The sequence below is a fragment of the Numida meleagris genome, chromosome 8 (assembly GCF_002078875.1).
Source record: "Numida meleagris isolate 19003 breed g44 Domestic line chromosome 8, NumMel1.0, whole genome shotgun sequence".
NCBI lineage: Eukaryota > Metazoa > Chordata > Aves > Galliformes > Numididae > Numida > Numida meleagris.
Window position 1 is genome coordinate 10,718,779 of NC_034416.1, and position 25,143 is coordinate 10,743,921.

Genomic DNA, 25,143 nt, shown 5'->3' on the forward strand with positions numbered 1-25,143 from the left:
TGGCTGCTTTCAGTGAAGGTGCCATTTCTTGCCCATAAGGTGATTGTACATTGGAATATCTTGCTTGGATGAGCTCATAGACCATCACTGGAATGCATCTCCAAGATAGATTTAATTTCCGGGAAAAAAAAAAAATGTAATCAGTCTTTGCAGGAGGTTTGAACAGATCGACCTAATGCTATCCCTCAGAGCTAAACTTCTATGAAAGGAGGACAAATACAAGGAAATCAGCTGGATATATCTGTACAAAACTGCATATGATTTTTCTTGATGAGTTTCAAATATGTAGTCCATGTCTGTCACCAAGTTAACTCCAACTTCTACTAATTTTTTTTTGTTGTTGTTCACCTGAAAAAATGACTCCAGCCCACACCTAAGGAGTCACATAAAGGTTTCAGTTATCACAGGTCACCGATTCGCCATGCTGGATGCCTGCAGGGATGCTTAAGGTGATAATTGCTAATGACAACACAATGACCCCACGTTCAGCTGCATTTCGTATTTGTCCTCTGGTGCATTCATTTCTTTCTCTTTTCAAAGGAATGAAGAGAGCATTTCAGTTTACAGCAGGCAGCACAGCCAATCTGCTGGCTGTAGTTGCCAAGCCCCAGACTTTTCAGGACACAAAACGCCTGAAGTTTACCCTTCTCATATCGCTGTCCAAAAGGCTCTGGGTGTCCAATACCCACCGCTAATCCCGCTTTTATTTCTCTCAGCTGAGACTTGGATCCAGTCTGTGGCTTCCGTAGGAATAACAGAACAGCGAGGGGCTCCTCACTGCAGCTGGGAAGGAAGGGAAACAGCTTTGCCCAGTTTCTGGTCTTTAGCATGCACCCAGGGACCGCCTCTGTTGTATTGGCATGGGGTGGTGGTTGGACTAGATGATCTTATTGGTCTTTCTTTCCAGTCCTAGTAAGTCTTTCATTCTGTGATTTGTAGATGTGGAGCGCCATCTGCTGCGGGCAATGCACCGAGCGACCCTTCAACATCTGTTACATCGTCATCATAACTGCACTGACGGAAAACAGGTACCAAAGTTGTGGTATTTTGGTGTTTTGTACCCCAAGCCTTCGGGCAGTCATTCCAGCAGGCAGAGAGCAGCTGATCGCCACTGTCAATCAGAAGAAAATCTTAAATGACCCCACTTGAAGATATTAATTTTCTGTTTAAAAAGATGAATGGCAAAAACTGATCCGTTAAAAATGATTTGTCTGGGAGTTGGGAACCCCTCACCAGTGTGTGGCCTTGCAGACCAATTAGACCAATGACTGTTAGAGCCCTGGGGGCACTAACGGCCTTAAGCAGCCCCACCTGTAACCATCAGCTGGTCCATCTTAGCTCTGGAGACACTTGCTGCTGCTTGTAGCTGGTGTAAGGCTGACCAAGGTACATCTTGTCTTTGGAATAGCATTGATTGAACTGGCACAAGGTAAGGCACTGTTCTGTGCATTTTGTATTTGTTTCTACCCCTTTGGATTTCTTTTATCTGATGCTGGGCAGTATAGATATGTTTTTCATGTTGTGATTGCTTGAAGTAGGGCTTGTCACTCGGTGCTTAGGGTTCTGATGTGGATTGGATCTCTTTTCTTTTAAAAAGATGTTGCTCGAAGCTGGTTTGGTGCTTTTTTTTCTTACCTATGACGTAAGAAAATTTACGTAGGCTGTAAGCTGGCTGAGGAAAAGCATTGTTGTTCCATGCTGTAGCGTAGCTCCTGGGCTTTTAAACCAATTGTTTTTTAGGGAGAAAACATCTACTTCCCCTCCTGTTCAAACCAAGCCTGTCCAACACCTCTCTGCTGACAGGAAGGGTGTGCAGAGATTCTGGAGCAGAACTGTCTGCAGAGGCTAACTTGAAACAGATTTGTCCGTGGTGTAATTCATGTTGGAAGGGACCTCTGGAGGTCACCTCTCCCACTGCACACACAGCAGGTTTAGCTCTGTCAGGTGCCTCAGGGCCTCCTGCCGCTGAGCTTCCAGCTGTCTCATGCTATGAAATATTGGAGTCCTTTCTTTATGCTGTTATGGCCACTGGGCTGTGTGGAGGTTAATGGGTTCTGTGTGACGCATGGGCTATGTGGTGCTGTGAGGTGAGTCCTTCTGCATGAAGAAATAAAGCCATGTCCCTGTGCAGATGCTACAGAGGTGCTGCCATGTAGCATCTCACCCTTCTCTTTACTGTTCTGATTTTCTGATGGAGTCTAGGATTGTATGGGGTGAGAGCATTTTAACCTGCAGATCTTGAGCCAAGTGCCTTCCCTGTCTGCAGCAGATATTTTAAAAGCAGGTCCTTGATTCTTCTGCCATCGTGTGGCTGACAGAAGGCTGCAGGGCTGGTTATGCTGTGTGGTAAGGGCTTGATTCCCTTATTAGTAACAGCTGAATGAATAAAAGATCTTTTCATAAGGGCTGGTTATGAACATTCTTCCTTTCCTCAATCCTTTAGCAGGGAAAAGGGGATTTTCAGCACTTGAGAAGCTCTCCAATCCCTGCTAGAGCAGAGGAGCAGTGGGAAGGGCTGTTCATCCTGGGGAGAAGGATGCTGGGGCCCTGTCCCAACAGAGTCTGGGGTGCAGGGCGCACGTTGGCTCACAGAGTTCTGGGTGTGTAAGTAAGTGACTTGTGAGGCATATGTGCCAGCCTCTTCCTGGGCTCTGCTGCACTAATTGTGAGAGAGCAGGGCTGCACCATCCTCCACAGCCACTGCCCACACCATTCAGCTTGTTTCACTCCGTGTAGCCACTGCCAAGGCCACACCGGGATGCTGATATGGCGATTTTTGAGGGACAGAACTGCAGGCAGGGCACTCAGAACTCATCAGAGTTGAGGATCTGTTTCTAAGCTCCAAAAGATGGATTTGCATGGCTGAGCGATAGCTGGTTCCTCCTACCACTCCTGCAAAGAAGTGAAGCAGAGAGTCTTCAATTTCCAATATTTATTCATATTAAAATGGTGATATTATTATTGTTTATGACAGTAATGATGTATGGATATGCAAAAAGAACCTCTTAATTTTAATACAGAAGTGATGAAAGTAATAACTCCAGCTGAAAAAAAAGGATAGAGTAAGGTTGTATGAGAATGTGATTTGTAAAGGGGGTGGGAGGGAAGGAAAGTGGGAAGACATTTCCTTCCCCAGATGTGATGCACTGAAAGGAGAGGAGTGATGCAGCTGGGAGGGGAATGTAGTTGGCAGCTGCCACCTCTTGGCTCTGGCAGCACAGCAGTGAGATCTTCCTCCAAGGACCTGGGTGAAAAGCAGGGCATGAGGAGAGAGAGTGTGCTGAAAGCTGGGATTCTCCTACCCATAAGCATTCACTTTTTAATTTTTGCTTAAAACACAAGGCTCAGTTTCATCCAGGACAGCATAATACCATAGAATCATAAAATATCTCAAGTTGGAAGGGGTCCATAAGGATCATTGAGTCCACTTTCTGGTAATAATAATGTGGTAAGTCTTTAAATAGAAGATATCCATGCTTACCTAAGAACAGAGAATGACTTGGGGCCAGATTTTGGTCCTTTCTACTCTATGCAACGTATTACACCATAGGTACAGGACAGTCTTACAGAAAGCTTTGCAGTCTCATTCTGGCAGAGCTCAGCCTGCAGCCAGCACTACAGGCTGCAGCAGCTGAGCTGGACATAAGCATGGAGGCTCATGGCAGAACACAAGGACAGCTCGTGTTTCCTTTGCTGTGCTCTCAGCAGAGGCCTGTGAGACATATCTGAAGAAATACAAGTATCAGGGAAGCATTTATGCCTCCTAGCTGAAAGGCAGCTTGAGAAATTCTTCTTATGTCCCAGGGTGTCGAAAAGTTTTCTCTTCACACTTCTCTACCTTGAAACTTTCCTGTCAGAAAAGAAAAAGAATGACCCTGCTCCAGCTGGAACACCTCTTGCCTATCCCAGGTGATCCTTTTAATTTAATGACGTGTAGTGTGGTGGGGCACCTCTCACAGCTGTGAGCCCTGGGGTATATCCTAGATCCACAGGGTAAAATATGGGCAGTTTATGACATTATTTGCCCAGAGAGATTGTAGATGCCCCTTCCCTGGAGGTGTCCAAGGCCAGGTTAGATGTGGCCCTGGGCAGCCTGATCCAGTGCCTGATTTAGTGGTTGGCAACCCTGCTATGGCAGGGGGTTGGAACTAGGTGCTCCTTGAGGTCCCTTCTTACCTGAGCCGTTAAATGATTCTGTAGCTCACAGCCAGCTGATGGTACACTCATAGCAAGCTTTTGCCTCATCCCCAGCCCTCTGCCGCTAATCAGTGCACTGTCCATATAGATGCACACCTGTTCTGGGCACAAAACAAGCACTGCAGAGCTACATCTGTAAAAGCTCATTCCCCTGTTGGAGAGCTGCAGCAGAAGGTACAAGAGGTGGTGCATGTCCCTGTGTGTTGCTTTCCCTCACCCTCTCCCTTCATCTCGCTTCCAGCACATTTCTTTCTCAGTAGTCTGAATACACCCATTTTCCTCACAGCTCTTCTTTCGTGACCCAGAAAGTGAGACCTCTTGCATTTCCATTCTTAAGTTCAGGTACTTGTGGAACAAAAAGCCAGAGGTACTGCCCCCATTATCCTTATGGGACCAAAATTATAGGAAGAGGACTGCAGTCTACATAATCAAAACACAGGATGGGGAAAAAAAAAAAGACCAAATTGCCAGTTTAGACCCCTGATGAAGTCATTACAGCACAAATACAACAGTCTGCTCTGATGCAGCTCACAGAGAAAGGCCCTGTGGATCTGGAAGGCCTGTTCACTCATTAACTAAATGACTGCTACCGGCAGGTGGGGATAATCCAACACCCAGCATCCATGTCCTGAAACAAATAGACATCCCTTTTTGAGTTTGTCTGTTCCTAACCTCAGCTGATTGCAAGAAATTGCAGCAGCGTGGATTTTGAAGTGCACTTGGTGTATTACCTAAAGTAGTAGATCCTACATTGCTGCAGTCACGTTCCCTCAGCTCTGACACATGGGATGTGTTTGCATGAACCACAGTGTCGCTGTGGTGGATAAACCCACTGTGGATGAGAGAGAACAATCAGCAAGGATGAAACTTTGCACTGTTTTTCAATTGAAAAGGAAGTCTGCGATGTTGGAAGGCTGTTTTTGTAAAAAGCTGTATAGTGTGTCAGGAAAAAAAAAGAAAAAAAGAAGAGAATGAGCCTTTTGCATGTGATTCGTGTCTAAAAACACCCACGCAGCTCATCCCATTGACCTCAAAAGACAGAAATGCTGCAGCAAGCCACTTCCAGAGAGGGAATTCATGGGCACGAAACCACAGTGAACAAAGAGCTGATGAATTATCAGCTCTTCAGAGCTAATCTGCTGAGCAGATATTAATACAACTAGTGTTAATCCCCAAGTCTCATAGTTTTTAAGTTATGCTTCATTTTTTTAAAGTATAGAAACTTATCATTGGCTTCAGGTGGAAGAAACAAAAATGAGAAGTGGGTGAATCAAGAAACCTAGAAACCATTTGTTTTCTCTCTCAGTAAGCAAGCAGCAACTGGGCATGACCAGAATGGCAGAGATGACGTTTGACATGGCTCTCAGGCTGTTCCAGAAATACTGCTCCGCTGGCTCTCCAGCAGCGGGATGTGCTCAGCGCTGCCTGCTGCCATCCCCACGCACCATGCATTGAGCAGGGAGGGGCAGAGGGGCCGTGCTCGTGCTCTGGATGCTGCTCAGACCTTCGTACACCCCAGCCAGGCCGGTCAGCACCTAACCACCCCCTCTGGTCTGCTCATACATACACTTGCTGTGGGCACACAGATGCGCTGATGGAGTAGGTACTGGGGAGCAGAACAGATAATGGAATTCTAAATAATAATATTACAAAATGAAGAGCTTTGATAGACTGATAGGCCTCCCCCTCCCCCCAAGTTATCACAAGACAAGGCATTTCAAAGGCTTCATTTTTGACACTTACTCATGGAAAAACAATTTAAAAATAGCAGAATTCCCTTTGATACATAAAATCCGCCTCCCGCTCAGTGGCGGTGTCGAACAAGCGCATTCCGCAGTGCTTTTCCTCTATTGTTTCTTCCCAGAGATGAGCTCAGTGCTGTCCCCTTTCCAGGTGATGGTTGTTACCAGTGAGAGGATGTGACAGGCAGTTTAGAAGTTTCCTTTTTCGCCTACTCAAGAAAGAAGAGCTCGGAAGCTTGCAGCGGTGAAGTGATTTCTTGCCATTTCTGTCTTTGTGCTTAGCTGCAGGTTTCCACCTCTGGTCTGTAGCACCCCAGGGAAAATACATACTCCTTGTAAGCTGTCAAGACAAGGTAACTCACTGAAGGAAGTCATAATCAGGAGGCTTAAATTAGCCATACAGAGTGCTGTGGCTTCACTGGAAAATACTTAGGTGCTGCATACTGATGGGAATTGAAAGCAGAGAGGGAAGTCCTGGATGCTGTGGTTGGCAGAGAAGCAGCATTTCTTCCTCTCCCTCCCATGACCTGACAAAGTGCTTTTCTTATCTTCTAATTTATGCACGTTTCCCATCTCTCTCCATTTTCACCAGAGCAGCACAGAGGTTTTCCACTTCACATTTTTTTTTTCTTCCTTCTTCCCATTTGCCCCTTTCCTTTGCTCCAAAGGGCTTTCTTGCATGAAAGATGGCAGCCACCTGCTTCTATTGTGAGGCTGCAAATGCAAACAGCCACTCACTGAGCACAACTGCCGTTGGGCAGGAGAGGGCCCAGCTGGGACTGGGATCTACAAGTGGACTATTAGCAGCCAAGTAGTGGACTGAAGCTGGTTATTTTTATTGCTGCCCCGAGGAGATAGGTCAGACAAGGCAAAACATTAGTATAACCAGCAAAGTGTAAGCATCTGAAGGCTTCTGCAGGCTCTGAGATGCCTGTGTGCTGCATTTTACAGCGCTGGTTGGCGGCAAGATGTTTTTTTCATGATAGTGTTTGTAGCAAGAAATCTATTGAAGGAAGAGCATGAAGTGCATTTGACTAATTCCTCACGTCCCAGTTTTAAAAGCCAGTTCTGCATTTTTCTTTGCTAGATAAGTTACAATTTGTCAGCACCAACCACGAGGTGGGATTATGGCATGTGCTGAGCCCACACCTCCAGAACTGCCCAGAGAAGCTCTGTATGACCCAGCTGTCCATCCTCTGCCGGAGGAACAGGAAGGAAGGTGGCCATGCTTTTCTTATGCTGCTTTGGGCATCAGCAGCACCAACCAGCATTGCTGCTTGGCGGAGCTGGGCTGCCCAGTGGGGTGAGAACATAAGATAGAGGCAGATGTTGTGATACAGAAATAGCCTTAAGCACTGGATATGTCAGTGCAAAACCTCCATGCCTGCTGCAGCCGCTGCCCTCAGCCAGACACAGGCTGTGCTTTATTGTAGGAAGTGGGACAGTAGAGACAGAACTGAACCTGTTTGCCTGAATTCTCCACATGCTGTTACGACAGCTCTTCAGGCCGCAGCGACATCCCGCTTAGTGCCAAGGCGGCAGCTGAGTTCCCAGAATAGATGCACATAATTTTTTAAAAATCTGTTGTGATGTCAGAAAGCTTCCCTTTTTAGCTCTTGCCTCATCTATCAGCTATAACTCGCTTATGGGTGCTGAGCCATAAATGTAGGCTAGCAGCTAACGTAGGCTCGGATTTACAAAACCATTTGAAGAAGATCAGTAAAGGGGAGTCAGAATCTCCAACGTGGCCCTTATGGCCGTAACCTCATGGCATGATGGAAACTGGAAAGTGTGATGGAAATACAAAATGCTGAATTGTAATGCAGGGATGCCACTCCGACGTACTTGCTATCCATCATCAACAAAGAGTTAAGACGCAGAGCAGATAAATGTTTTGCCTGGACAATAAAAGTCAAAGGCCGAGAAGAGGGACAGACAGAAGGATTTCTACATTACTCTCAGAGCTCAGCACATATCTCCCTGCAGAAGTAAGCACTCCTCAAAGTGCTTATTTCTCTCTAAGGCCGATAAACACAGCTTTGGGTGAAAGCTTCACATGGAGATGCCTGAACCATACGCATCTAAAGTGAGACAAGAGATTGGAGTCTGCCCTCTGGAGCCTTCAGAGGCCGTGCCAATTGGCATGGCACTGACCATTCATCTTCCCAGACAGAGCCCTCCAAGCTTCCAAACACCTAATCAGCCAAAGCATTGAACATCTCTTCTGCCACTGCCAGTGAATCAAAGATTTCATAAAGTCCAAACAGTAATGTGAACCTGGCTAAAAGGCTGCTACAGTTGTCATATATTTAAAACAGACATATTTGCTGTTCTTTCTTCTTGTGTAAATACCACAAGGCAAGAGTACACGGTGTATGCATGACATAAATACAGGAGGAAAAAACAAAAGTTAAGTAGCAAATCCTGACACACATTATGGAAAACTCCTGCACACAGCAAGCACATTTCTTCAGCACAGGTGCAGAGCACTGTGCTGCATCACAGGAAACTGCAAAGGTCAGAGTCAGACGGGGGCTAGCATCTAAGATAGAATTGTTTTATTTTATTTTTTAAATTGGTTTATCAATGGCTGGTGTCAATCATTTCCAGCTTCTTTTCTTCTTTTGAGCTGCAGTCTTCACTCTCTTGTATCTATAGTTAAAGACAGGTTTACTCTTCTACTGCTGAGTCCTTAGCACCATTAACAGCAAAACTCTCTTTTTCTGTCTGATCACATTCCTTCCCCTCCATCCCATTTTTTTTTTTTCCTTTCTCCAAATAGTTGAGGTTGCCAAGCTACTTCTGGCTCCTTTTCCAGCCATATTTCCCTGGGATCCCTTGGTAAGAATGCAAAGTCACGAATCAGCAACCTGCTGCAGTTTCTTGCTTCTTGTTGCTATATGCAATTAAACATCAACAAAATGGTTTGACATAAATCATACTACGCTAAATCAATCAACAGTATGTGTGTGTGTGATAGGGGTTCTTGGAAGATTTCAATTTCAGATGAAGTATTTGTGAACTTCCCATCAGTTGGCAGTATAGAAAGTTTGGGTGTGATGCCTGTAAAGGCACACAGCATTTGGGGGCAGAGCTATCTTAATCCAGTGGTTTATTATTATCATTTTTAATAAACAAGGGACATACACCTTAGAAATGCTCAGATATATGTAGCTAGATTGGCAGTCAGATTGAAAACCAAACATCACTACATTTGCTTATCTATTGCCCATTAATATGAGCTTTGTCAATTGCAGGTTAAACAGTACAGAGATAAGGTCAAAGATGGCATATTAGCACATTCAGAGCCCCTGGGAAGCTCCCTCTCTTCAATCTATCCCAAATTATTTTCCAGATAATTTATAGGATATTCATCCTCTATAATTTGTTTGCTGCCTTCAAGCTATATTTTGCAAGAGGCTGTAACACCAAGGGAGCCATGGGTTGTAAAACAAGTGTGTATAATCCCTTTCACATGGAGATTTGGTGCTGAGCTTATGGGAAGCCAACAGCTAATGGAAAAAATAATTCCAAATGAATCAGTGGAGGAAAAAAGAAAAAGAATAATGAGCTATGAGATTCTATCATGTAATCTTCTGAGATAATGATTTAAGACTTCAGTTCTCAAGTTCTGCCACTAGAGGGTAATAAAAACTAGAATACTGGAATTCACGTGGTATTGATGTATCTGCCAACCTCGGCCAAATGAGTGTCCCCGTACCACAACACCTGTAGTAGGGCAGCATCATTTGGGGCCAACATCAGCTGAAGTTGCCTTGGATAGAGCCAGAGCCTCGGCAGCAAGGCTCACTGCCAAGCTTGCCACCTGTAGGGAACCTCAAGGCATTCTGACTAGACAATATCCACCTAAACACTGCTTTTTAAAACTCTGGGTTCTCATAGAAAATTACTAGATTTGGGCATGAAAAGCCTGAAAACCAGGAGAAGATCAAAGCCACTTCACCACTCTTCTTTCACCACCTCATCGCCAATAGAACAATTGCTTTAGTATGGACACCCAGGTTTGCCTTCCTCCTCGCAAGACCACCATGTCTCATTTCCACCAGCTATCCCCTAAAGCCCATTCCTGGGATTATTCTTCCCTTTGCATACCTTTTGGTGGGGAAGATATTTGCCTTTCCTCCCAGGGAAGGTCTCCAGGAGCCTCCCACTCAGGTAGAGTACATATCCAGGCAGCACCTACTGCCACTTCCACAGAGATTGCCATCTCCCTTTAGCAAAACTTGAGCACTCTGGAAGGAAACTCTTAAGCAGAAGATTTAAAACACTGAAATAAATGGGACTGCTTGAAGCACCGCACTGCTTGGAAGGTGTCAGGAGCTAAATCATTCTGGAAGCACCGAACCATATGCTGTCAAGAATAATCCTATGTTGGCAACAAGAGGATGGACAAAGCAGTCCAATAGATCCCTTCTTTCCATTGTAGCATCTATAATTTCTCTGTTAATGACTTGTAATCACAACCTACATGTCAGGGCACATTTTGATTCCTTGCTTGATAAAGCGCCGAGGCCAGTAAGATCATTCAATTAACTGCATGGTACAGTGCCTCCTCCAGCGCCAAAGCCTCCCATCCCACATCAGCCAGCACTGTCCTCATGTGTTTCTGCAAGGGCCCAGGGGGAAAGGAGCAGAGCAGAGAGAAACAGTCATTCTCCTCATTTAAAAATATAAAACACATTCAGGACCACATGTAATAGTGTTGTAAATCTTATTTCCATAAAGCATCTCCAGGGCTAATTCACAAGACATTAATCATATTCCATCTTCTCCCAGCTGTTAACTCATCTGTATGGTTTTTAATGAAAGATTTTGTGTGCATTTTCAGGAGACAAAACTGTACCAACAAGAGCTGGTCTACTCAGGGCAGAGGTTTCTGTGGTCTGGAGGAACAAAGGCCACCAAGCAGGCTCCAGAGCTTGCACAGCAGGTCCTGGCCCCCAGCTGAGCCCTCGCAGCGCCGGTCAGGGTTACCTCACTGCCATTCAATGACACCCTATGGTGATGAGGTTTGGCTAGGGGACAGGCTGTAATATATTTCCAGGTCACTTCCTTCAAGTGCAGTCTGATTTATTCCCAGTCAGTTTATTGGCGTCGTTCAGTGGCAGAAGCTTTAATTATTCCTTTAAATCTCATTTCAAACTCCAAGCACTGCCTTCCATCTCCCTCTTGCCTCCTGCATACTGCTTCTTTTTGCCATACCTGTCAGAATGATTGTCTTTCCAGGAAAGGCCTCATTTTGTCTCCACATCGTGCCAAGGGGGTGATGATCAGGAGCTCTGGGTTCTGCTGTTTCAAGGACCAGGAAATATGATTGTCCCCAGCCAGAGAATGCCACAGCATATCTAGAGAAAGGCTACACCTCTTTAAAATGCTGCACATGTGAGACTTCCTTGGCAAGACAGCAAACAACTCTGAGCTGAAGCAATGAGGTGACTGACTGGGCATTGGTGTTTTGCATTACGAAGTCTGCTCAACACCCTCCTCCACTCGCATCCCAATGCACAGCCCCACTGAACATCCCATGGCCCTCAGCATGTTGATCCCTTTTTGCTCCTTGAAGAAGCAGGCTCCCAGACTGCCAGGCTTGTGCCTCCCTATTAAAAACTCTGTCTTTCCTTCTGGCTGCCCTCCTATAACGAGCCAGGCAGCAGGCTTGCCCTCAGTCCCTTCTTCCCCAGGCTTCTTTTCCATATGTAAAACTAGATTTGGAGGATTGCATTGTCTAACTCCATCCCCTAAATCAGCTTGCTAGCTAATCCTGTTTTAAGTGTACACATTTAAGGGAACATCACCATGGCTGAAGAAGCCCCTCTCTTGCACCAGTTAATTACACAGTGTAACATTAACAGCAGCCTCAAACTCCAGGAGCCCAGGTGTCATGGGGAAAGTGTCAGAGGTTTTCCAAAAGCAGTTTCCTCTCACACTGTGAAGGCTATAAAACTTAAAGGCCAGGAGCCACATGCTTTCATCAGAAAGGGAAGAGCTAAGTATCTTGATAGGAATAGAGAAAATGATTGCAAACTAAAAGAGGGGAGATTTAAATTGGACATAAGAAAGACATTAGAGAGGTGGTGGGTGCTCTATCTATGGAGATGCTCAAGATCAGGCTGGATGGGGCTCTGAGCACCTGATTGAGCTGTAGGTGTCCTTGCTCATTGCAGGGGAGTTGGAGTGATGGCCTTCAAGGTTCCCTTCCAAGTAAAATGATTCTGTGATGAAAATCTGCACGTTTGCATCAATTCCTTAAACTATGTTTTTAGAAAAAGGAGGAAATAATAATAAAAAATCACTCTTATTATATCTAGGCAAAACTATTTCTTTACAGGACATGGATAGCAGAAAGCTAAATTAAGCATAAGTGGGACTGCATTAGATTTGGACAGAGCCATAGCATGACGAGAAATATGCCTTAGTGTTTACTGGAGGAGGAAAGTCCTAAAAGCTTTGGAATAATTGTTGGTGGGCAAATACAGGCTGTGTTTCAGCTTGCACAGGTTTCCTTGCAGCTCTTCCTTAAAGACCATCTCCTACCTCTTAATCATGAACAGTTGTGCTATTAGTGCCCTTACCAACTATAATAACTCACCTTTCCCTTGATCCTGGATGACCAGCAGCCACTCCCAGCTTCTCTCCACTGGAGTTCTCCAAACTAACAGCTAACAGAGTTCTCTGCCTTGGCACTGGCACAGCCAATGGACATGGGAGTGCAGCCTCATATCTTGCTTCCTCCTGCAGCTGTCTCCTCCGGAGAGCTTACATTGTCACTTCTCCTCCCTTCTCTTCACCCATCCTTCTTCCTTCCTGGGAGCCCAAGAGGTGACAGCCCAATCCTGTCACTATTACAGATAAGCCACTCTCCAAAGAGAGGAGAACATTTTTCCGTCATTAGAAGCCTCTCTCTGACTAATTCATTGCCCACCATGCTCCAGGCCTCATCCTTCCTTCCTTTTACATCTCAGCTTAATCTTTAACACCATAAAACAGTGTTTCAGGAATAAGTTATTAAAAGAGGAAAAACTCAAGAGTATGCCATCTAGCACCCTGACCCTATCACGACTTGCAAGTAACACAGTAATAAAAAGTAACACAATAATAATAAATATCAGCAATTCCAATTCCTTTCCCCTTTGTTTGCAGAAGATGGTGCTTTTGTTTTAGTATTTCTGTAGGTTTCCCACTGCCCCATGTAGCCTTTTGCTATGAGAAAATCGACTTTCCACATCATCACCAGACAAACTTGTTCATACTCTGAATTTGTTTTCCACGTTTCACCCTGGAAATTACCACTCATATCACTGCTATTATATGTGTGCTTCTTCTGAATCATAAAAAAGCCCACACCAAGTGCTGTTAAGCCTGCACCAGCAGTTATCTTCACATTTTCCACTGAATGGAGTGCTCGTACTTCCCACCTCCCTGCCCCCACTGAAGGACCAATCCTCTTCCCAAAAAGCCCAATGCACCACGCAGTTGGCAGCTAGCAATAATATTTCAGAGCTCCATGGCAGCAGCTGCCCAGAACCACCATGAGCTCTGTGAGCAGCTTAATTTGGTCATCTTGAATAATCTATTTGTTTTCTTAGTGTTATGTGGTTTAAATTGATTTTGCTATTATTTTCAGCTCCACAGGAAGGAAAATTGGTAAATAACTTTTTTTTTTTTTAAATTGTGACAATCATTAACTGTCAACAGACTATTGGACAATCAAACTGCCACCAGCAGAGATCACTCTGTAGGAGGAAGAAGACCACAAGCTCCATAGGCACTTTCAAGCCTGGCTTAGGCAGATTTGGCACATGGTGAATGCAGCAAAACCAAACAGTCCTCCCACTTCTGGCCCCACACAACCATGGAAATCTGGTTTTCCTCAGTGAAAAGAGGCATTACGGGCCCATGTGTCTGCAGCACATCCTTGCGCCTCTGGTCAGATTCCAGGCACGCACAGGACATAGCTTGGAACATGACCCATTCATCATCCTCCAGGAGCCCAAGACATGCCTGGCCACATCCTGCACCCAGGCATGCAGCAAGCTGCCTGCCCACTGCCCCACTTGGTTATTGGTGCCCCCCTTCATCCCTTCAGAAACACAACTCTGCGGACTGCAGGAAAATCAAAGCCACCCCCAAGCTGTGATCTCCATACACAAGATACAGCCAAATCCAACTTTCCTGTTCCCCAAGCCACTTTTTACTTTTTCTTCTCTGATTTTTCTTTTTCCATCTCTCTACCTACCCGAAATCCCAAGCAAAACTTTATCAGCATTTCTTCATCTTCAGGTCCTCATCTGAAATTTGTCACTTAACTCTCGTGCTCCGACTCAGCCCATAGCTAATAACGTAACACAGCTCACGCTTACCTGAAAGGTTGTACCAAACCACTGCTCTCCAAAGACCACCACCAGCCCAACTCCCCTCCTAAAGCAGGCCCTTCCTGGTGGGCTTTGCCCCTTTAACTGAGTGCAGCTGTAGCACAGGGCTGGTAGAACAGGGTGAGTAGCAGCAGGGTGGTGGACAACCCTGCTGTGGGAGAGCACGAGGGGCTCCTCAAGCATGGAGGGAGGCAATCACACACCATCTATTTTTTTTCCTCCAAATCTCAGATTTTAGGAAATCAGGGGGAAGTGCACCTCCTATTTAGAAAGTATTGTTCATAAAAAAGCATGACAGGGCTTGATGCTCCTCCACAAAGCATCTGCAGGTATGATATAATAAAGCTCCTACTGCTGCTTGTTCCCAGAATTAACATAGTTGGAGGACTGGGACATAACTCTCCTAGCAACAAATATCTTTCTCCATATAGTTCCTAATTTGTGCGTTGTCAAAGCTACCTGCCATCTCCTGTCCTTAAGAAGCAGTCCACCCTCCATTTCGCTCCAGCCAATCTACCCATTTCCTAGCTCAGAACAGCACACAGCCCTTCACTTGCTGTTACAGTCTGCAGGACAGCTGAACCAAGGGCAATGTTGTTCATTTCCCTGAAGACTGTATGAAGTCTTTAACCAGGCCAAATACTTTAAATAACCATTTGAAGACATGTTCCCATTCTGGGAATTCTTCAACACAAACAGATGGATTGATAGATGCAGTAGATTAGTTTGGGTACAATGTGATCCAGTGTGATACTCAAGTGATTCAAGCAGGGGAACCACATGCAATGCACTGCTTCAAGAAAAATAATATATTTTCTTGTCAAGAGCGTTACAGCGTTCTGACGCCAACCCACCCCCCTGCATACACTTCCCATAGAAATATGTCCTGCTATTATCCATGGCCAGATGGTCACAAATCCCTTGGTGTTTCTCTAAGTGAACTTCATGGGGTAAATTTTATTTCCATCTACCTTGAGTTACAGTGATTCTGGGAGAGACTGAAGTGGAGCATCTCCAGTGAGGTCAGTGGAGGACTGACTGCCCTATCAACTGATGAAGAAGAGATTTGGAAGCCAGGCAGTAAACAGAAGTAGCAGATACGAAGGCTTATTTTTATGTAGGTTGCTCCAAAAGTAATGCCTCCTATTTATTGCCCTGGAAATTATAAAAGATATAAAGAGCACAATATCACTGTTTGATAGAGCAAAACAGTATTTTCCAACACAGTCACCACCATTAACTATGCATTTTCAGTTGCGATGAACAAGAGCCTGCATGCTGCACTTGTAAAAGTCTGCACTAGTAGAAGTGGCCCAATATTTCACAGCTGCTGTGATTCTGTCATTGCTGAAACACACCACCCACTGCCTCACATCCACTGTTTGGTCTCCATAAACATTCACCAAGCATCAATGCATGTCAATGAGTGCCATTTTTTCCTCATGGAGGAATTCAATTCCACTTCCATGTCAAATACCATTTGTCAGACTGCCCTTCTGTTGCCCTATGTCACATAGCAACAAAATGTAATGGAATATTGGTGGTAAGGTTCAACCTCTATTGCAATAACACCAACATCCACCTTTGACGTTGTAGGCCAACATAACAAAATAGGAGACATTACTTTCAGAGCAGCCACTGTATGTCTAGTCAGGTTTCTAATGTCCCATGCACAACAGTTTAACTGACTTCATAAAGGTTTAAGACCTTGCAGCTCATGTGCTTGACCATGAGCCTGCATTCAGCTGATGGAAGACTGCATTTGCAGGATGCAGCTCAGCTCTGGTGAAAGCCTCCAGTAAACTCCTACAACTTTCAGTAGCATGCATGGAGAAATCCAGAAACACCAGGCACTGTGTTGATGTAGCTTGATGGATTTGTCAAACACATTTTTTTACTGTGTTTTTTATGTAGTGCAGAATCATGAGCTTTTTCTGTGTTTGATACAGCTTTAATGTCTTGAATTGCTTATAATGGAAACTTGACCTTTAGCGTGCTGGTGCCTTATTGCAGCACATTGAGGCAGGGAGTTGGAGGCAGCATGTGCCAAGGTTAGTAAGAGAGCAGTTTGCCGCAGTGGGAATGCACAGACCATGGCAAGGAGTTGCCTGCCTGGACACAGTGTGGGATAAATGCGTCTTGCTCTGCCTGGGAAATCGGATGCATGCTGGGATGGGAGGAAATGTATTTGCAGCTCCATGGGTGAGACGCCGATCCCCTGGGTCCATGAGTTAGGCCTCTTCACAGCCTGGCTCTGTCCCAAGCCCTCCTGTCTCTGCTGGAGAGAGCAGCCCTGCACAGAACATAACTCAGGGTTCGATCTGTCTTGGGCGGGATTTCTTCCAACTTCTGCCTCTCCCTTTGCAGTGTGCAAAGGCTTCTTGGCCTCTGATGTATATGATGACTTAGTAGAAGAAGCCCACTTTCCACCTGTTGACCTTCAGAAGAGTCCACTTGGAGCACTTGTAACTCTTCCCCATTAAGTAAAACTCTGTCTGACAGCAGCTGCTCCACTGCTGCTGAGAAGTAGAGAGGAGCGTGGGGTGGAACGTGCAGGAGGAGCAGAAGGAACAGCAATGGAGAGCAGCAGCATCACAATGGTTGTTAGTTTTGACATCAGCTGAACTGGAAATGGATATTGTCCGTGTTCACATCAACAGGGACTGTTAGCTGGGGACAGCCAGTGATGCCCAGGAATAGCTTAGTGTTGGAGACTCCTTCCCATCACACAGAGCCTTTTGGCTGCTCCGAGCCAGAGACCATCTGTGGCCTCGTTAATACTCGGTGGAAAGCAGAAGAGGTGGAGGAGGCGTGGGTGCTCCCTGGGCATCAGTGCAGGAGCTGGGCTTGCAGGAACTCACACATGCTTGTTTGAAGCTTAGCCCTGGTTGTTGGACTCAGTGCAAGCAGCCTCAGATACCAGGTACACTGACAACTGGGCTTTAATGGTCCCCAGCAGGCAGCCTCAGCCCTTCCAGGCCCCTGCAGCACAGCTAGGAAGATCAAAGCTGTCATGTGCAAGTGCCAGCCTGACTGATGGTGACATGGGGGAACAAGCATGATTAAGCAGGAGGTACAAGGCTCTGCTGAAGATTTGACCCTCTCCCCTGACATCAGTGGAAGTTCAGAGAGCAGCTGCCATTGACTGATGTCATGTCCTGGGTCAGGAAGGATGAGGAGAACTCAGGGAAGGAGCTGATCCCAGCCCAATGCAGTGCACTCTGAGCTTGGGTCCTTTCCAACCCCTCATCGGGAGCCTGAGAGGGGGATGGGGAATTTCCCTGTGGTGATCCCTCTACTGATGCCTTTGTAGCAGACGCTTATCATGAATTAATTATGCATTATTAGCATCCATTATTCATTCCTATTATGTGTACATACATGTGTGGCACTGAATAATAAGGGAATTAAGCCAAACAATGAGGTGGCCCTCCACCGAGAAGCAGCGTGGGGAGGAGAGAGTGCATCACAACGGAGGGGGTTTGCTGAGGGCCAGCGTCAACTGGGGAAGGAGGCAAACAGATCGTGCTGGCCGAAAGCCAGGGCAGAAGGCAAGGAGCTGGAAGAGATGGATGAATTACATCTGGGTGCACAGACTATTTCTCGTCTGAGTGGCTGAACATAAAGCAGTTCAGAGGAAATTTGGGTCAACATTTTTGGCAAAACAGAATAAGACCCTGAAGAACACTAAAGTCAAGAACCAGTTAAGTGGAATAGAAACAGGAATTGAACAGGAATAGAAAAGCTCCGTTATCTAGTCTAGTTTTTAATCTTGGGCTAAACAAAATTTGCATCAGTTTTGAATTCTCAAAAAAGGCCATTTCAAAACATTCCAGTCTGATGTCAAAACAAAAATGTTTCAACATGTCCTGCCTGCTTTCAGTTGAATCTGTTTGTGGATTTGACCCAAATTTGCACACAGGTTACGCCTACCTCGAAAATGCAATTTTTTCAGCAATTTGGCATATTTGTTCTGATTATTCATGCCATGGTGGGGAAGGAAGAGGAAGGGCTCACTCAGTGCTCAGAGGATAAGGCACTGCTGAGAGATGCATTCTGTGCACAGAGCACCATTGCTGCAGCTGAACCAGAGGGAGGGACCTCATGTTTTCAGAATCCATCTCAATTGATGGAGATAATTACAAGTGCCACATTCCCAATTTCTTCTTCCGGGAATTCTCTTCTTTAATAAACTCATTTTAACAAATTGATCACAGCCTCTCTGGTGCTCTGCACATATCAAAGCCATTTATAAGATTGAAGAGAACACTCTGGGTGAAAAATAGGAGCCAGTGCCAGAGATCTCAGTCTACCTTCAGCTGTAATACAATTGAATTAACTCACTCTCCTCTCATGCCCACTATTTAATATGGTCTTGGGTGTCTGCTTTTAAGCTTTGATCAGTGCTGAATGCAGAGTCCAAAGATGTCAGGAGAGGCAAGGAGCAGTGGGACCTGCCCCATGGCAAGCATGGAGTTATGGCCTCAAGTTGTGCCAGGGGAGATTTAGGCTGGACATTAGGAAATACTACTTTTCTGAAAGAGTGGTCAGGCACTGGAATGGGCTGCCCAGGGAGGAGGTGGAGTCACTGACCCTGGAGGAGTTCAAGGAACGCTGAGACATTGTGCTGTGGGACATGGTTTAGTGAGAACTATTGGTGATAAGTAGGCGGTTGGACTGGATGATCTTGTAGGTCTTTTCCAACCTTGGTGATTCTATGATTCTCTGATTCTATGATATGCTGTGGTCACCTACCCAGTGCAGCATGGAAACTTCCTGACTTCAGTAGGCTATGCACAGCAGCACAAGTACCTTCATGTACACCTGCTGGAGGGCTCTAGTAGAGGACTGCTTGGTTGGGTCTTGGGTAATTCTGGTCCTTTATAGTTCTCTTTTTTAGATGCTCAGTGGAGTGTTTGTAGCATAAATAACGAGACAAAGAGTAACTTTTTCATGGAAGCATCCAACACACTGAAGACATCGTGTTCTAAGCCAATATAATTAAACCAGCTACAAAAAGGAAATCAACAAACATCTAAATAAGCTCTGAACCTAAGCTTTTAAGTACATTTCATTAGACCTATGCAAATATTGTGAGGATGCCCTAATTTCCTATTGCAATTTAGTGTAAATTCATGTAGAAAACAATAAAATTAACTGTCTTGCCTCCAAAATAAGCCCTTCTTAACCCAAACTGAGAGCATCTGGATGGGCATTGTCCACTTGAACACCAGAGGTCCTTCCCAACCCTTGTGATTCTGTGATTCTGTATCCTAGTGACTACCTGAAACAGTGCTTGGTCTAGCATGGGCTTCCCCTTCACTCTGTAGATCAATTTGGAGGCAAGAAGCTTCTGTGCTTTCCTCAAGGAGTCTGCAGAAGAGCAGCTGAGGTTTGCAATAAGATCAATGATTCTCAGGGAGAGAAGTCCAAGCCCCAGAATGGTACCTTTGTCTGCTGTAGCTGCAGCTGTGTTTTGTCATAGTCATATCCCATGGGGAGGCTGAAATCACGTTTCCCCAAGATTTAGGAGCTGTTTTTCTGCTGCTGACATCCCCAGAGCAATGAGGCAAAGATTCCACCTTCCCCTTGTGCTCTCCTAAAACTGTATCTTCCAGGACCCTTTCTGTGCAGAAGAGACTCCATCTGCACAGTAAGTTGCATCAGTTTTACATAAGAAGGGGTTGCAGCCAGCACAGACACCTGCACAAACCCCGTGTGCACAGCCTGAAGCACCTTGTCCTGTTTCCCAGGGATGGCATCGCTAGTCTCATAGCAAGCCCCAGGAAAGGGAACAGCAGCCTCAGATCCCCCCCTTGCTGTCCCACCTCCCATGGCAGAGAGGCTCAGACTGACTCAAGCACGGTGCCAGGAGCATCCATGAGTGTCCCCTGCTAGGTGGCTAAAGCAGTACCATGGGCCTTGCAAGGGGCTTTGTAAGCTCTGGGGTTCTGAAACTACATTAATAAGCAGAGAGATGGATGCAGAGACAAGGCATAATGCCAGCCACCAGCCCCACAAGCCCCTGGCTGGCAGCAGCCCAGCGCTGCGGGCAGGTGCAGGCAGACCGGGGACATGGGGAGCAGCATGCATCCAGCAGCCAACTATAGCTTATCAGCAAGATGCTTCTTGGGGCATCCCACTGAGACATCAGGCCTTTGTGCAGATAGCAGCAGTGCTTTGCAGACCTGGGACTGCAGAACCGAGCTGCTGGCAGATTGCTCGTGCCCAAAGGGATTTTGCAAAGAGCTGGGTGGGTGGCTGGCAGCCTGGGAAAGGAGCCACTCAGAAGCAGAGGGAAATAATTTTTTCCAGTTCAGGTGTGATTCATATGGAATGAATTTCATATGGATTTTTGTTCATCCAAAATGGGGATGGAAATTTCAAGTGGAAAAAAAGTCCTAAAATGAACCAAATATACACATTTGAGCTGTGGAAAATATTGTCCCAGTAATTTTTGTGTTTTGTTTCCCTGCTGATCTTTTATATGCCATGTATTTTGAACTACGAGTTGAGATTCATTTATGGAAACATGTTTGGTATTTTTATTTAGAGCATGGCTAAGTAGGTTTTTTATGCATATTTTTTGAAAATACATTATTTATTGAGACCTTCCCTCTCTCTCATCTAGTTTTGGCTTTACAAAAGGCTTTTCTTCTTTTGATTACTAAAAAAAGAAAGAAAAGGTTTTATCAAGCCATTCACAACCCCTCTCTGGGTTCTTTGCAAGGCAAGGCCATGACTGCATTCATATACTCAGAGCTTATAAGCAGGAGGGAAACCGACTTTCTACACAGTCTTAGAGTGATAGAACAAGGGGAAATGGCTTTAAACTAAATGAGAAGAGATTTAGGTTAGATACTAGGGGGAAATACTTAACTCAGAGTGTGGTGAGTCCCTGGCACCGCTGCCCAGAGAGCTGTGGGTGCCCCATCCCTGGAGGTGCTCAAGGCCAGGTGGGATGGGGCCCAGGGCAGCCTGAGCTGGTGGGGGGCAGCCAGCCGATGGCAGGGATTGGGCCTGGGTGAACTTTGAGGTCCGTTCCAATCTCAGCCATTCTGTTATTGTTCTTCCCACTCTGTGTCCTCCTTCTCTGGCCCCAGAGGACTGGATGGGGATTGTCACCTTTCTGAGAAATCCCACAGGAGCCTTCAATGAGGGTGAACATGCAGCTGTGCCACTTCCCTTCCAACCCTGGTGCACTTTCATTTCTGTCTGGAGAGATGGGACAGGGGGAATTTCATTGTGCTGCTTGAAATGCATGCAGGCTCATCAGCAAAGAGAACATTGCTGCGGTCATTAAAAGCAAACAGAGCATGCTGACTCCCAGTATCAACCCTGCTGCAGAGTGAGAAGGTGAGAGCCAGCAGCTCTCTCAGGGAGGCTGGGACTTATCCCAGGTGGGGTCAATGTGACTGTTTGACTAAGGCAAAGGCAGTCACAGACTGGGCTGTGGATGAGGAGCCCCCCCTGACCCCAGCCAAGTTGGCCAGATGTCCTCACCCTTGCCAACAGTAGAGAATCAGAGAGCTTCCCCAAAGAAGAGCAAACCCAGGAGCTGATAGGTTCTTCTACAGCCCCAGCTTCAGCTCACAGCCCCATAGCAGAGGAGCTGTTACGTCAGAGATAGCGCAAGGTTGCACTGTGGTGTGGCAAGGTCCCAAATTAGCAGCGTGTTAGCGACAAAGCGCCAGCACCGTGCAGGGTCAAGCAAGGAAGGTCAAATCTATTATGACAACTTCTATTTTGGCTGAAAATATATTCACTTTTAGTTCTATAAAAATGTTTCTCCTGGGGTTTGTGTTTTTGTGGCTTTTATGAGAGAAGCAGACCACCACTGTCTTGCTTTTCAAGAATATTTTTGGATTTTTAATGCTCCTGGGGTGTCCGACGCTAAAAATAAAATTTAGATTCTTGGTTGTTACTGCTATCAAAAATAAATCAAACTAAATCCCCAAATGAATCCCATTAAGAGAGGTTTAAAGATCAATTTAGCATCCCTGCAAGATGCATCATTACAAGGAACCTGGCCTGGAGCCCTGCAGCTCTGGGAGGGCACAAGGCCCTCCCTTCCTGTCAGCACACTGTCTTGCCCTAGTGCCCACTGAAAGCTGCCCTTAGCTAGGCATCGAGAGCAGCAGGGATGGCAAATAACAAAGCAGCATTTGGGAATGAGATGAGCACCAGGAGAAAAGCTGGCATTAGGGAGGTTCGAGACACAGTGGTGGGGGGGAGCTGTGGAGTTGTGGTGGGACATCCCAGGTTCTCCTGAACAATCTGTTATATGCAGTGAAACTCATTGTGATAATTCCAAGTCCTGAGTTTACATCCTTGAAACTATCATCGTAAAGCAAAAGGTGAGACTGTTTTTTGTTTGCTTGTTTTCTTAAGGGGCTCCTCAGATTAGAGCTGACACCAGAAGGATGAGCACTGAATCTGGGGCTAAATATTTCATTGCCACAGATGCCAGCATCACGTTGGTTACGAAGGAACTCTCTTGCATTGTTTTCCTTTGTTGTTGTTTCTTTTTGTTTTGTTTGCTGGCTTTTTATGTGATTTATTTATTTTATTTTACACAACTTTCTGCTAAATATTAATTTGGACGAGGTAAAATGTTGGATGGGACCCTGGGCAGCCTGATCTAGTGGTCGGCAGCCAGCCCATGGCAGGGGGTTGGAACTGGAGGATCCTTAAGGTCCTTTCCAACCTAAGTCATTCTGTGATTCTGTGAAAAGATAATGGAGTTCAGAAGAATCATCGTGGAACTGGAAGGTGCCAGGTTACAAGGGAAAAAAAAAAAAAAGAAAAAGACTGATGAGATAAAACTTCATTGTCTCTGCCTTTCTTGCAATTTTCATGTACTCAGCTGATCTGCCTCATGCAAAGATCAAGGTCGGCTTTGTCCTAATTCATGTTGAGAAAGGTATTTTTTCTTGAATATCACAAGAGATGGAACTCTGATTTAGACAGAAGGGATTGTGAACAGGGTCATGGTAGGTCTTTCAGTTTGTCATTCCCTGTCCATGACTTATATTGCTGACGTCAGAGAGCCCGCCCAGGACGTGCTGGACTTCCACAGTCCCAGAGACTTGCTCCTCTGCACCCTGCACCATACATAACATCTTGTTTCTGGTACAATCAGCAATGGGCAGCTATGGAAAGAAATGATGTTAAGGAGCAACAGCTTCCTTTTATTATGTTTCAGAGGTTCACAATAAAACTTCACATGGGAAATCATGTTTATGCTTGAATGCAGTGAGAAGAAGCATCCCATTTCCCTTTTCTGCCATTCAGGCTAAATTCGGCTCTCGCTGACACTGGTGTCTTTGGAATACATCCACTGAACTTATTCTGCCTTTCCACAGCGGCATCTGGGAGCAAAATGTGGATCCTTATTTATTTATCAAGGCTATATGCGTTTGAGGCTCGCTATTGCAGGAGGAAACTTCCTCAACATTTTTTTCTGCTTAGCTGCAGAGGATTCAGCACTGGGCATAAAGCAGCAGCATCCAGAGGAACAGAGCCAATTAGTGGAGAGAGGGCTGCAGCCGTCTGCACACCGCAGTCCTCCCATGCCAGCTTCCAGGAGAGCCGAGTGGGGTCTTTCCTGGCTGAGCAGCCTTTGACGTCGGCGTTGATACTGAGGCGAGGGAGACACAGATGGATTAAAATAGCACAGCTTTTATCGGCTTCGCACAAAACTCTGCTTCAATTTAAATTCATTTGTCAGGAGAACAAGGCAACTGACGTTTTCTTTGAGCGGTTGTTCTCCCTGTTGGCTTCTGGAGAACCTCAGAGCCAGCAACAGCCAAATCCAAGGCCTCACAATAGAGGCATCATTTGGCTCCTGGGCGCGCTCCCAACTTCTTTCTAAACAGAACCAAGTGCTGGTGCTCAGGCTGAATGAACCGTTGGGCAGCAGTGAAACACAAGAGCCAACCCATCCTACTGCCCCAATTACTGCTGAGTTAAGGAACCAGCCCACACAAGGAGAAGTCCTATGGGCCTTCTGTGGTTAGAAGATATTCACCGAGCCAGGAACTGCAATTCCACTTTTGCCTTCGTTTTGGGAAATATCTTCCCTGCTTTTTCCATCCCCAAGTTGCAGCAGCTGTTAATAACACTTTCTACTTTGGAAAGCATCCTCTCTGAATGCAATTCTCTGTGTTTGTGTAGGCTGGGGATGTTCTCAGGTTGGTCTTTAAATCGTAGAATCATAGAATCATGAAGGTTGGAAAGACCAATAAGATCATCTAGTCGAACCGTCAACCCATCATCACTATGCCTGCTAACCATGTTAATCCCACTGCTTCAGTGCCACGTCTCCGTGTTTCTTGAACACCCCCAGGGACAGGGACTCCACCACCTCCCTAGGCAGCCTGTTCCACTACCTCACCATGCCTGAGAAGAAACTTTTCCCTAATATCCAACCTGAATCTCCCCTGGCACAGCTTAAGGCCATTACCTCCTGTCCTATTGCTGTTACCTGGGAAAAGAGGCTGACCCCCACCTCACTACAATCCCTTACAAGCACCTTCAAGTACTGTGTGCTCCAGAGCTTGAGGACATCCAGTGGAACACTCCACCTGTATATTGGTCTGGCCCATGATAATGACCCCAGTGTTGTCTCCTCATCCCTGCTTTGCCCTCCCTCCCTGTTCTGGAGGCCATAGGGAAGTGAGAACTGTGTACATAATGTCAACTTTCCTGGTATTACCCTCCACATCATTGCATGTGGTTCTTTTTCCAGCCCCAGTACCTTCTCTATCTGACTGTAAGCACTGGTTGTGTCACCCCAAACACACCTGTGC

General features: G+C 45.8%; 1 long non-coding RNA gene across 1 annotated transcript in view; it reads left to right on the plus strand.

Moving 5' to 3' along the window:
* The window catches only part of LOC110403353, a 49,357-nt gene continuing 25,062 nt past the window's right edge, over nucleotides 849–25,143 (plus strand). Inside the window, exon 1 of the long non-coding RNA XR_002441626.1 lies at nucleotides 849–1,028. This is a non-coding gene — a long non-coding RNA (uncharacterized LOC110403353). The remainder of the gene's footprint in view (nucleotides 1,029–25,143) is intronic.